General features: G+C 38.1%; 1 protein-coding gene across 1 annotated transcript in view; it reads right to left on the bottom strand.

Moving 5' to 3' along the window:
* Window positions 1-5154: 5154 nt before the first annotated feature.
* The window catches only part of ITGA6 (integrin subunit alpha 6), a 72897-nt gene continuing 67781 nt past the window's right edge, over window positions 5155-10270 (bottom strand). The window contains exon 26 of the mRNA XM_081315094.1: window positions 5155-8733. The gene's annotated coding sequence lies outside the window, so the exon portion shown is untranslated. The remainder of the gene's footprint in view (window positions 8734-10270) is intronic.

Below are 10270 nucleotides of genomic sequence, written 5' to 3'. Positions count from 1 at the left end.
CGTCTGTTCGGTGAATTTTGTCCCATTTTACAACCTTTCTTGCTACAGTTGTTAAGTGAATCGCTTTAGTTATTTTTTTTATTATTATTTTAATTCCATTTATATCCCGCCCTTCTCCGAAGAGCTTACAAGCTTAGCAGTAGCCTTCATTCTATGTATATGCCTGCTTATTAGGGCTTTCACACACACCCCCAAGCGGCATTATTACAAAGTCAGCTTATTGCCCCCAACAATCTGGGTCCTCATTTTACCTACCTCGGAAGGATGGAAGGCTGAGTCAACCTTGAGCCTGGTGGGATGCGATGTTGTCCTGCAAGTAAGATTAGAATTAATGGAACTCAGTGTCTCCAGTCCAAGAAATAATTCAAGACCAAACAAAAATCAATGATAATCAAAAGTACCCAAGTGATCAAACATGATCAACAAGTCAGAATCTGTCTTTTCTCCTGCAAGCACTTATCTAGACAATTAAGGCTGAATTTAATTCAAAACCAGGCCTGAGCCAACCTTGAAAAAGTTCAAGATAGTTGGCTGCCTTCCAACTTGTTTGACATTGTGGGTAAATGTAATTTCTCTTTCCTCAATCTATGTTCTAAAGTTTGGTTTAACTGTTCAAAATCACACTAATTTTTAACTTATTCCTGACCAAGTTGGCTCATTTGGACTAATAAACCAGTTAACTAAGTGATCTAGTTGTGTAGGACATGTACGTGTTTGAAAATGGAGCTCAGGGATCACTTTTTTGATTATAAAACTATTTTTTAATCTTAATCCCATTTATATCCCGCCCTTCTCCGAAGACTCAGGGCAATCTAAGCACAAATCAAATGTGCTTAGCAATAGCCTTCATTCTATGTATATGCCTGCTTATTAGGGCTTTCACACACACCCCAAGCGGCATTATTACAAAGTCAGCTTATTGCCCCCAACAATCTGGGTCCTCATTTTACCTACCTCGGAAGGATGGAAGGCTGAGTCAACCTTGAGCCTGGTGGGATGCGAACCTACACTAATTGCAGGCAGCTGGTGTTTCTTAAGGAGGCATTAGCCCACTGCTCCACCAAGGCTGTTGTTAAGTGAATCTGGCTTCCCCATGGACTTTGCTTGTCAGAAGGTGGCAAAAGGGGCTTGTGTGACCCCCGGGATGCTGCAAGAGTCATAAATATGAAGCAGTTGTCAAGCCTCTGAATTGTGTTCACTTGACCACAGGCATGCTGCAATGATTATAAGTGTGAAAAATGGTCATGTCACTTTTTCACAGCCGTTGTAACGGGTCATAAATGAATTGTAAGTCAAGGACTACCTTGCTGTATTCATTTCAGGGTGGCTCTACTGTCCATTTCCCTGGAGATTTATGAACCAGAACTTCATAACAAATCAATTCCAATTTATTATGTTAATCTCCCGGGTCTTCTGTAGCAACTGGAGAATTAAAGTACGGTATGTTTCTTTGGACAAAGTTTCTGTATGTGTGCAGACATAATATACCACAAAACCGTGCACTGTTTTTTCCATTAAAAAAAACTCGTTAAAATTCCTCTAGTTTGTTAATCATTCTCGATTATTTTAGTACAGATATTCCTCAACTAATGACCACAACTGAGCCCAAAATTTCTGTTACCGAGACACTTGTGAAGTGAGTTTTGTCCCATTTCATGACCTTTCTTGCCACAGTTGTTAAGCGAATCCCTGCAGTTGCTAAGTTAGTTGTTAAGTGAATTTGGTTTCCCCATTGTCTTTGCTTTTCAGAAGGTTACAAAAGAGGATCACATGTCCCCAGGATATTCCAACCGTCATAAATATGAATCAGTTGCCAAGCATCTGAATTTTGGTCACATGACCATGGGAGTGCTGCCATGGTCAAAGGTGTGAAAAATGGTAATAAGTTACTTTTTCCAGTGCCGTTGTAACTTTGAATGGTCACTAAATGAACTGTTGTAAGTTGCGGGCTTCCTGTATTTTGCTTTGCTGAAATAAAAATGTGTACAAGTCATTAATTTCCAAGAAAATATGCACATATGTGCTGCAATCTGGTCCGTGTGCTGTCAAGGTTGACTCAGCCTTCCATCCTTCCGAGGTAGGTAAAATGAGGACCCAGATTGTTGGGGGCAATTAAGCTGACTTTGTAATAATGCCGCTTGGGGTGTGTGTGAAAGCCCTAATAAGCAGGCATATACATAGAATGAAGGCTACTGCTAAGCTTGTAAGCCGCCCTGAGTCTTCGGAGAAGGGCGGGATATAAATGGAATTAAAATAAATAAATAATAAAATATAAGGAAGACAATAGTTATGAAGTCTGGAATTTCTCAGCAAATTTGCATGGTATGTAATTATCCATTGGAAGGGAATAGATAGATAATTCCTTTACAAGTTCACGTGCCTTATTTGCCTTTAAGGCAATCTTCTGTGGTAGTTAAGATTTTGGGCTAATGATACAAAATTGACAGAAGAAGCATGCAGGACCAAGCTTTTCAAACACTTTTTATTGGCTTTCATTAAGCCTAGTTAAGTCGCAGTACAGTAAAAAACAGCCTATGTGCAGGCCTGGGGCCTTAGGTAGGAGCTGATTAATTATGTGATAATTTGCAAGTATTGTAAATCTTATAGTGCCGTTACCAACTTTGTACTCTCATTTGGGGCTCTGTATAGAAATGCCTATTTTATAGTCTGATTTTTATTAGCAAGTGCTCACAGTGATTGGAACTCCCATTCAAAGCATAGTACATTTAGTTCAGAGGAAGGAGAGACTTGAAGAGAACTGGTGGTGTAGGTTGAAACAGACTTTGGGAATACCGCCCTCTATTGGAGAGCAATATTTTATCAAGATAGGCGAATATTGATTAACTCTATAGAATCAGGTGAACCTATAAATTACACGGTTATTTAATTATTAACCAAATGTTTTTTACTGATCTTCTTCTCAGAGGCAAAATAAAGGAGAACAAAATAAATTCTAAAGCCAAACAGGACTTTGAAGTATGAGAAAGAAATCCTGTTGAAATCTCTCAGGGTTAATAGGGTTTCAGTTAATTTTAGCAAGTACCCACAACCAGGAGGCATGCAATAGTTATGTATATCACAATGCCACATTTAGTTAGGACTTGATTTCTTCTTTTGCTAGTGGTAATTAAAGGGTTTGGGGCCTTTTTAAAATTAATGGATAAAATGAAAAGTTTTAAAGTTCTGGAATCAAAATGCTATAAAGTAACTTATTGTGTAATAGCTTTAGTTTGGTAAGTAAAATATGCTTTATAGCAACATAGTTTAAATACATTTGAGTTATGTATGCCTTGAATAATTGGGACCAGGGCTTTTTTTGTCATAGAACGCTCAGAACGGAGTTCCGGCACCTTTTTTGGATGGAACCTTGTAGGGTAGGCAAGGCAGATTGTTTGACATGTATTTAAACTATGTTGCTATAAAACATATTTTACTTACCCTGTGCGTTCCCACAGAGAGGGCCTCCTCAGGGTGCCTCCGGTCAGAGAATGTCGGCTGGTGGCCCCCAGGGGGAGGGCCTTCTCTGTGGGCGCTCCGGCTTTATGGAACCAGCTGCCGGTCGAGCTCTGGACGGCACCGGACCTTCGCTCCTTCCGACGCGGTCTGAAGAACCATTTATTTGAACAAGCTGGCCTGGCCTGATGGGGGATGTTAGGGTTTTTAATGGGGTTTTTTATACTGTTATTGTTTTTATCTGGGCGATTATTTAATTCCTTTTAATTTTTGTATTTTCTATTTGTATGTGCCCTGTTCACCGCCCTGAGTCCCTCGGGAGAAGGGCGGTATACAAATTTAATAAATAATAAAATAATAATGTATGAGTTCCGGCACCTTTTTCGTTTACAAAAAAAGCACTGATTGGGACCAACAAAAGACAATGCCTGCTGAATTAATAACCAAGTCTTGTTTCAGTCAGATGACAGGATAACATTCTGTTATGCCCATGAGTAAGGACCTTGTTTGGAGTTTACAAGGCAAACTTCCTATCTTACAACCCTTTCCACGCCTTGCCACTTACCTTTTTCCCTAGTGTTTACTGATTTAAGTAATTCTGCCTAATAACCGAGCTGTCTCCATAAATCAGCTGGAAAGAAATTTAGTGCTGGATTCCTAATTTACTTGTTCAGTGGGGTAAATATGTCAGAAACAGGTAGTAGCACGTACATCTTAGTTTCTGCAGTCCTCCCAAGCTGAAATAGTTAACCATCCCAGCATAATTTAACCATCCCTACATATTTTGTTTTATTCCGCTTATAAGAATTTATTTTAACCAATTATTCTTTATAGTTAAAATACTCATATTTACTTCTGCTGTCTTAATTTTACTTTGTATATCTGCCACTGCTCATAATTCCTGGATTTAAATTTAAACCAAAGGTTTGCTTGCTAGCTTTAAATCTCCCAAGCTTTTATCCAATTCACTTGTTGAGCGTATGTTGAGGGAGTTAGAGCAAACAGTCGATTTAACAGATTACGGGAGGGAAAAAGATCATTGGGATTTGATTTATGCATAATACTGTTTTGTGCATAGATAATAGTGAATAAATTCTGCCTGCTGCTTGTGAAATCTGCTAAACTAAGGTATGATAAATTGAGGATTTATTCTGTATTTATTCAATCCAAACATGTTTGGCCCTAAGAATTAAACCATAAACCAGTCAGCCACTTTTCAACTGAACTGTTGTGTGAATCCAGTCTATAGAGTTTATGGTTTAGGAAGTCATGCAAACACCAAAAAAGAAGCCTTGGTGGAGCAGTGGGCTAATGCCTCCTTAAGTAACACCAGCTGCCTGCAATTAGTGCAGGTTTGCGTCCCACCAGGCTCAAGGTTGACTCAGCCTTCCATCCTTCCGAGGTAGGTAAAATGAGGACCCAGATTGTTGGGGGCAATAAGCTGACTTTGTAATAATGCCGCTTGGGGGGGGGGGAAGCCCTAATAAGCAGGCATATACATAGAATGAAGGCTATTGCTAAGCACATTGATTTGTGCTTTAGATTGTAAGCCGCCCTGAGTCTTCGGAGAAGGGTGGGATATAAATGGGAATTTAAAAAAAATGTGATACAACCCTGCTGGACACCTCCAAATTTAAATAAGTATGTAGAAATTTAAAGTAACTGTGTAATACATAATTAATACCAGCATAGAAAATGTTTTCATACAAAATTTATTTCACACATTTATAGACATATCCACAGGTAATTTTCAGGCATGATGCAACATTAGATGTTAGTAACAATTAATGTGGAAAATAAATATATACCAGTGATGTGACTCAAGATGATACTTTTACTTATTGACTACATATTTATTTTTTCCTGACAAACCACCAGAATAACGTTAGTTTTAATGAAAAATTATAGTAGTGTTTAGTTACTTTTTCGGTTCAATAAGCCCATTACAGAGATAGAGTTTTAAATAAAATTTATCCATCATACCTAAGATTTATTTTTATGGGCCACATATAAATAAAATGGATGGAGGAGACACCACAGCAGCATTTAGTGGATTAATGCCAGGCACCAAATTTGTACCTGAGGCTTCAAAAAAGAGCTTATACCTTTTAAGTTAAAAAAGCTTTATGAAAAATAATCTGTATAAATTGTGTGGTCAAAAAGTTATTTGGATAACCATAAAAAGTGGAATGATAGAAATTGACATTAATAGCTAGAAACCAAACCTTGGAACCAACTATCATCCTGCACCAAACCAACATATTTTTATACTGAACTACACAGCACAAGATGTATAATACCTATTTCTTTAAGGTATACACTTACAGGTTTGCATAGTTTTTATTTGTTGTTAAATAACATCTGTCACCGCTGTGCTATGCTTCGGATTTGATTCCAAGAAAGCGTTTCAGGGCACACAAGACCACAAATGCAGCATCCATCTAAAGCTCTAAGCTGTTACGATTTTTCCTACAATTGTACAGCTATTTTCTGGAGCTGCCTAGTGATCACAGGAAAAGATAAGGCTACTTTCATAAAGCTACAAATAGTGCGATGTTTGGTCCCATGTGCTCTGAACACCCTACGTGGAATTAAATTGCAAAGCCATGCATTGCATAGTTCCAAAATCTATCTTCTGATGGACCATTGGTATTTCATATACTGTAAATGCTAGCATATGTATATAACACTTAATCAGTACCAACATTTTGATATGATAAGACTGTAGTTACATTTATTACAAGTTTCAAATGGCATTTTATATGGAACGATTCTTAAATTTTAGGAATGTAGGAAATTACTCAGTAGTCCTTAACCCGTCCATTAAAATACCATAGTTAATTTAGTGAATTTATATTTTGGTTCAAGTGCTATAGCTTCTGTACTATTTAACCTTGTTCCAAATACAGAACAAAGAAAACTCTGTCCCTCCCCCACTCCCAATGAGCACTTGCTATATTTTTAATTAAGTTAGTCATATAAAACTTCTATAAATATCTGTAAGTATGCATTAGCGCACAAATTACTTAGAAGATACATCTCTAGTACATAATTTAGAAATGTGTAAAGAAGAGATTCTGAGAATATTCTAATCATTGGAATTTTAAAAGTTATTGGCACATTTGGTGGAAAAAAGTTCACTTTTATTCACTGAACTTGATATGCTATTGCTCACTAATTAAAAATCTTTGGCTTAACCATCAAAGACAAAGATTTATGGTAAAAAATAAATATATAAGAATGACTTACAGTATATACAAAAAGTACAACCAATATTCAAGCTTTTAAAAAGACAAAACCTATGTATGTATCAATGCAGGCTTTCATAACCAGCGTTAATCCAATGGGGAGGAGCTTTGGGGCTAATAGAATGTGGTCTAATTCTTCGGTATCCTAATGCTTTGTCAGCAATTGTGGCTGCCATCTTCAGAGGTGAAAGTGCCCTGCTCTATTAGCCCCGACACACATCGTCACTGGAAAATCTGTATATATTTGGTGTAAGTGACATTCAGCAATGCTAATTTTTAAAACATTACTAAAACCTGACCTATTGCACATTAAAAATTGTTTTTTTTAAAACCTGGTGCTCACACACTAGTCTTAGAACACGGAATTAGCAGATTTAGAGACCACAAATTTACCCGAAAAACACATGTCCATATTACTGTGTGTAATGGCGGGACCGATAAACTCTTTTCTGTACACTGTATTAGTACAATAATCAGGGTAAACAGTGCCTTTAAAATAGCTTCAGAACGCCAAGGACTCCCTTCTCAGAAACATAAAATACTCTTTCTAGACAAGAAGACTTTTAGGAGAACATGATTATAAGATAACTCTTTTCCTTTAGAAATTCAGCCATACATCATTGCATCAATTTGTCACTATAAAGAGTTGGATCCAGATGAAATTAGTTGCAGTTAGATCCCATTGTTTCAAACAGGATCAAAATGCAACTAAGTCTAAATCCAGAACCATTCACTATTTCATAGATATCTACTGCAAACAAAAAAAAACCAAAGTTATAAATATTAGCAAATATTTACTTCCCTTAATATGCACTTTTTCCAGCAATTTACCTCTTAAAAGCAAAAATAAAAAATAAAAAAAAAATCCAAACACTGCAGTTCCTAAAACTGAACAGAGTTACATACTACAAGTTAATCTTCCTGAGGTTAGAACCAGTTCTTAATGTCACGGTTTTATCCTATTAATGTAAATTATTAACTTCTGTCCATATGTCCATATCTCTCACTTCTGAATAATCATCAATCAGCCATGAAATTAGTGGGATTAAAGTAAACATATTCCGGGCTGGGAGATAGGAGAAAATCTCAACGTCATGATGGGCAGGCAAGTCTGAAACCCCCATTTTTATTTTAAGCATTCATTGACAAGAAAATCAAGTGACTATCCACAAATGAGAAAGAATTATGGTTTACGTTATTTTGTATCTCACTTGGACTTCCATATAATTTTCCTGACAAAATGCTAGTATTCTCTTCTGATATTTAAATAGTGAAGACAAATATACTAAACTATTCGTTGTTAGGAAAATTATCTTGCTATCTTACATCTGGTGAGAGAAGTTCCAGCAATGCAAGAGAGTGGGATCAAAGAAACAATTTTAAGGCTTGACCTAACATGTAATTCAGACTTTGGAAATAACAAGTAATTGTGCAGTTCAGTCAAATTTTGCCAAGAGCATTCTAACAAACCACACAACTCAGGTTGCTTCCCTTCTCCTTTAGACTGGCCAGATGTCCTTGCCCACACAGCCAGTTTCATTAATTTTTTTCTCAGCCCAAGGGGAGTCTCTCAAGGTGGAAGCAAAAAAAATCCACTACCTGGGAAAAATTCATATAGCTCAATCTCACCAAAAGGAGAGTAAATCTATCCCTTTCTGGGCTGCTAATTTGGATTTTAATGAATTTTTCCCCCCAAAATACTAGAGATTAGTTAATGCAAGAAGCGGGTTTAGGGAGTCTTAAAATTTAGATCTGTAACAACTTTGATATCAAAATAGAAATCATAAAACAAACAGGTCCCCCACTTGCATCCATCATGTTGCTCAAAGACATTTAAAATCCATCCAATCTGGGATTTTAGCTGGGATCCCTAGGAATAACTTTCATTTCCATTCCATTTTGTGACCCACTGTTTTTTTGCATGGTTCTCTTTAGTTTTTCCATCTTTAATCTGCCTTTCTTCCTTCCGAATTCTTACAGCATGGTAGCGGGGGATGCTGTCATCGTACCTGGAACGCCGGAAGAACCCGCACTATAGGAAGGGAGAGAAAATGTCACAATGCTCGATGTTATTAAACAAGTGTGGTCTTACCCAACCTGGAGCCCCCCAGGTATGCTGCACTACAATCCCCCTTATCTCTGTCTTGAAGAAATATATTGCCACAGAGCGTACCTTTAAAGAGAGGGACAAATACAGCACCAGATATCCTGGATATAGAAAACGTCTCACTAAAAGATTGCAATCTCAAATTTTATTTTACAAAAGTAAATTCTGTTTGTAGTCAGCCTAGTAATATTTTTGGGAGATCCGATGTTAAAATTAAAGGCCAGCCCAAATATATCGAACCTTGCTTAGACCATAGTATAGAACCATACATAATTTACCTGGCTGAGTAAAAGTATAAAAATCGATCATTCACTTCCTGATATATATCCAATAACCCATGCCTTTGGGAATCTATTCCTCTGAATGTATGGTTTATGGAGACTAGAGGTCAAAATTATGTAGGCCTGGCATCAGAATGCACCATAGCCAAATACCAAAATCTAGACCCCAGACAACCTGCCAGAACTTGGGTCAAGCTCAAAGTTAATTTTAAGGTTTTAGGTACACATAAAAGTATCATTCGGGTAGCTCCCATCTCCTCATATCCCAAAACATTATTTTAAGGGGGCAGAGACACTGGAGAAAGATGGGGAGAATAACAGCCATCCAATTTGTGCTGCTCATAGTGTTGTTCTTGGCATGTATGAACATAAATCTCTAGTTGTAGGCCAGTGATGGTGAACCTTTTAGAGACCGAGTGCCCAAACTGCAACCCAAAATCCACTTATGTATCGTTGGGTGCCAGGTGGGCGTGGCCCATTGGGTGGGCGTGGCCCATTGGGTGGGCGTGGCCCATTGGGTGGGCGTGGCCACGGTGGGAATAGCAGACTGGGTGGGACTAAAAAGTTCAATCAATCAATTCCAACTCTGCGAGATCTTTTTTTTCCCCTGCAAGAAGTTGAAATTGATTGATTGATTGAACCTTTTTTTTTTTTTGCACATGGCGGTGGTGGCCTAAAGTGAAAAGGTTTTATAAAACCCAGCTGAAGGCCTAGGACTGGGGCGACGGCACACATGCCCACAGAGAGCACTGTGTGTCACCTGTGGCACACGTGCCATAGGCTCGCCACCATGGATCTAGGCTTTCTTTTTCCCCTTATCATGCAAAGAATTTGGGCTGAAAGAAATGCAGTTCAGGAATGTTGCAGCATTTTCTTCGCAGCAAGTTACACCATTGCCTCCCTGTTACCTTGTAAATTTCCAAGGACACGGGGATTGTTATGGAGCTTTGTTTGGGATATTACAGTTGCCTGAGGAACCCATGAATGCTTGGATAGGGAAGGATACTGCCATGGGGCTCGGTTCTGAGAGGAAAAGAGGCAGCATTGCCTTGATTACCTCAGCGGGAACCTCATGCAGGTCTCCACTTATCTAGCAGAGCACCTGTGTTTACTCACATATTTTCCAATATTTGTAATCAGCAATTCCAGTTTCCATCCTCTCTGATTCTTCCGTACTTTTA

This window comes from Vipera berus, assembly GCF_964194415.1.
Source record: "Vipera berus genome assembly, chromosome: 1".
NCBI lineage: Eukaryota > Metazoa > Chordata > Lepidosauria > Squamata > Viperidae > Vipera > Vipera berus.
This window is presented reverse-complemented; position numbering and strand designations above follow the sequence as displayed.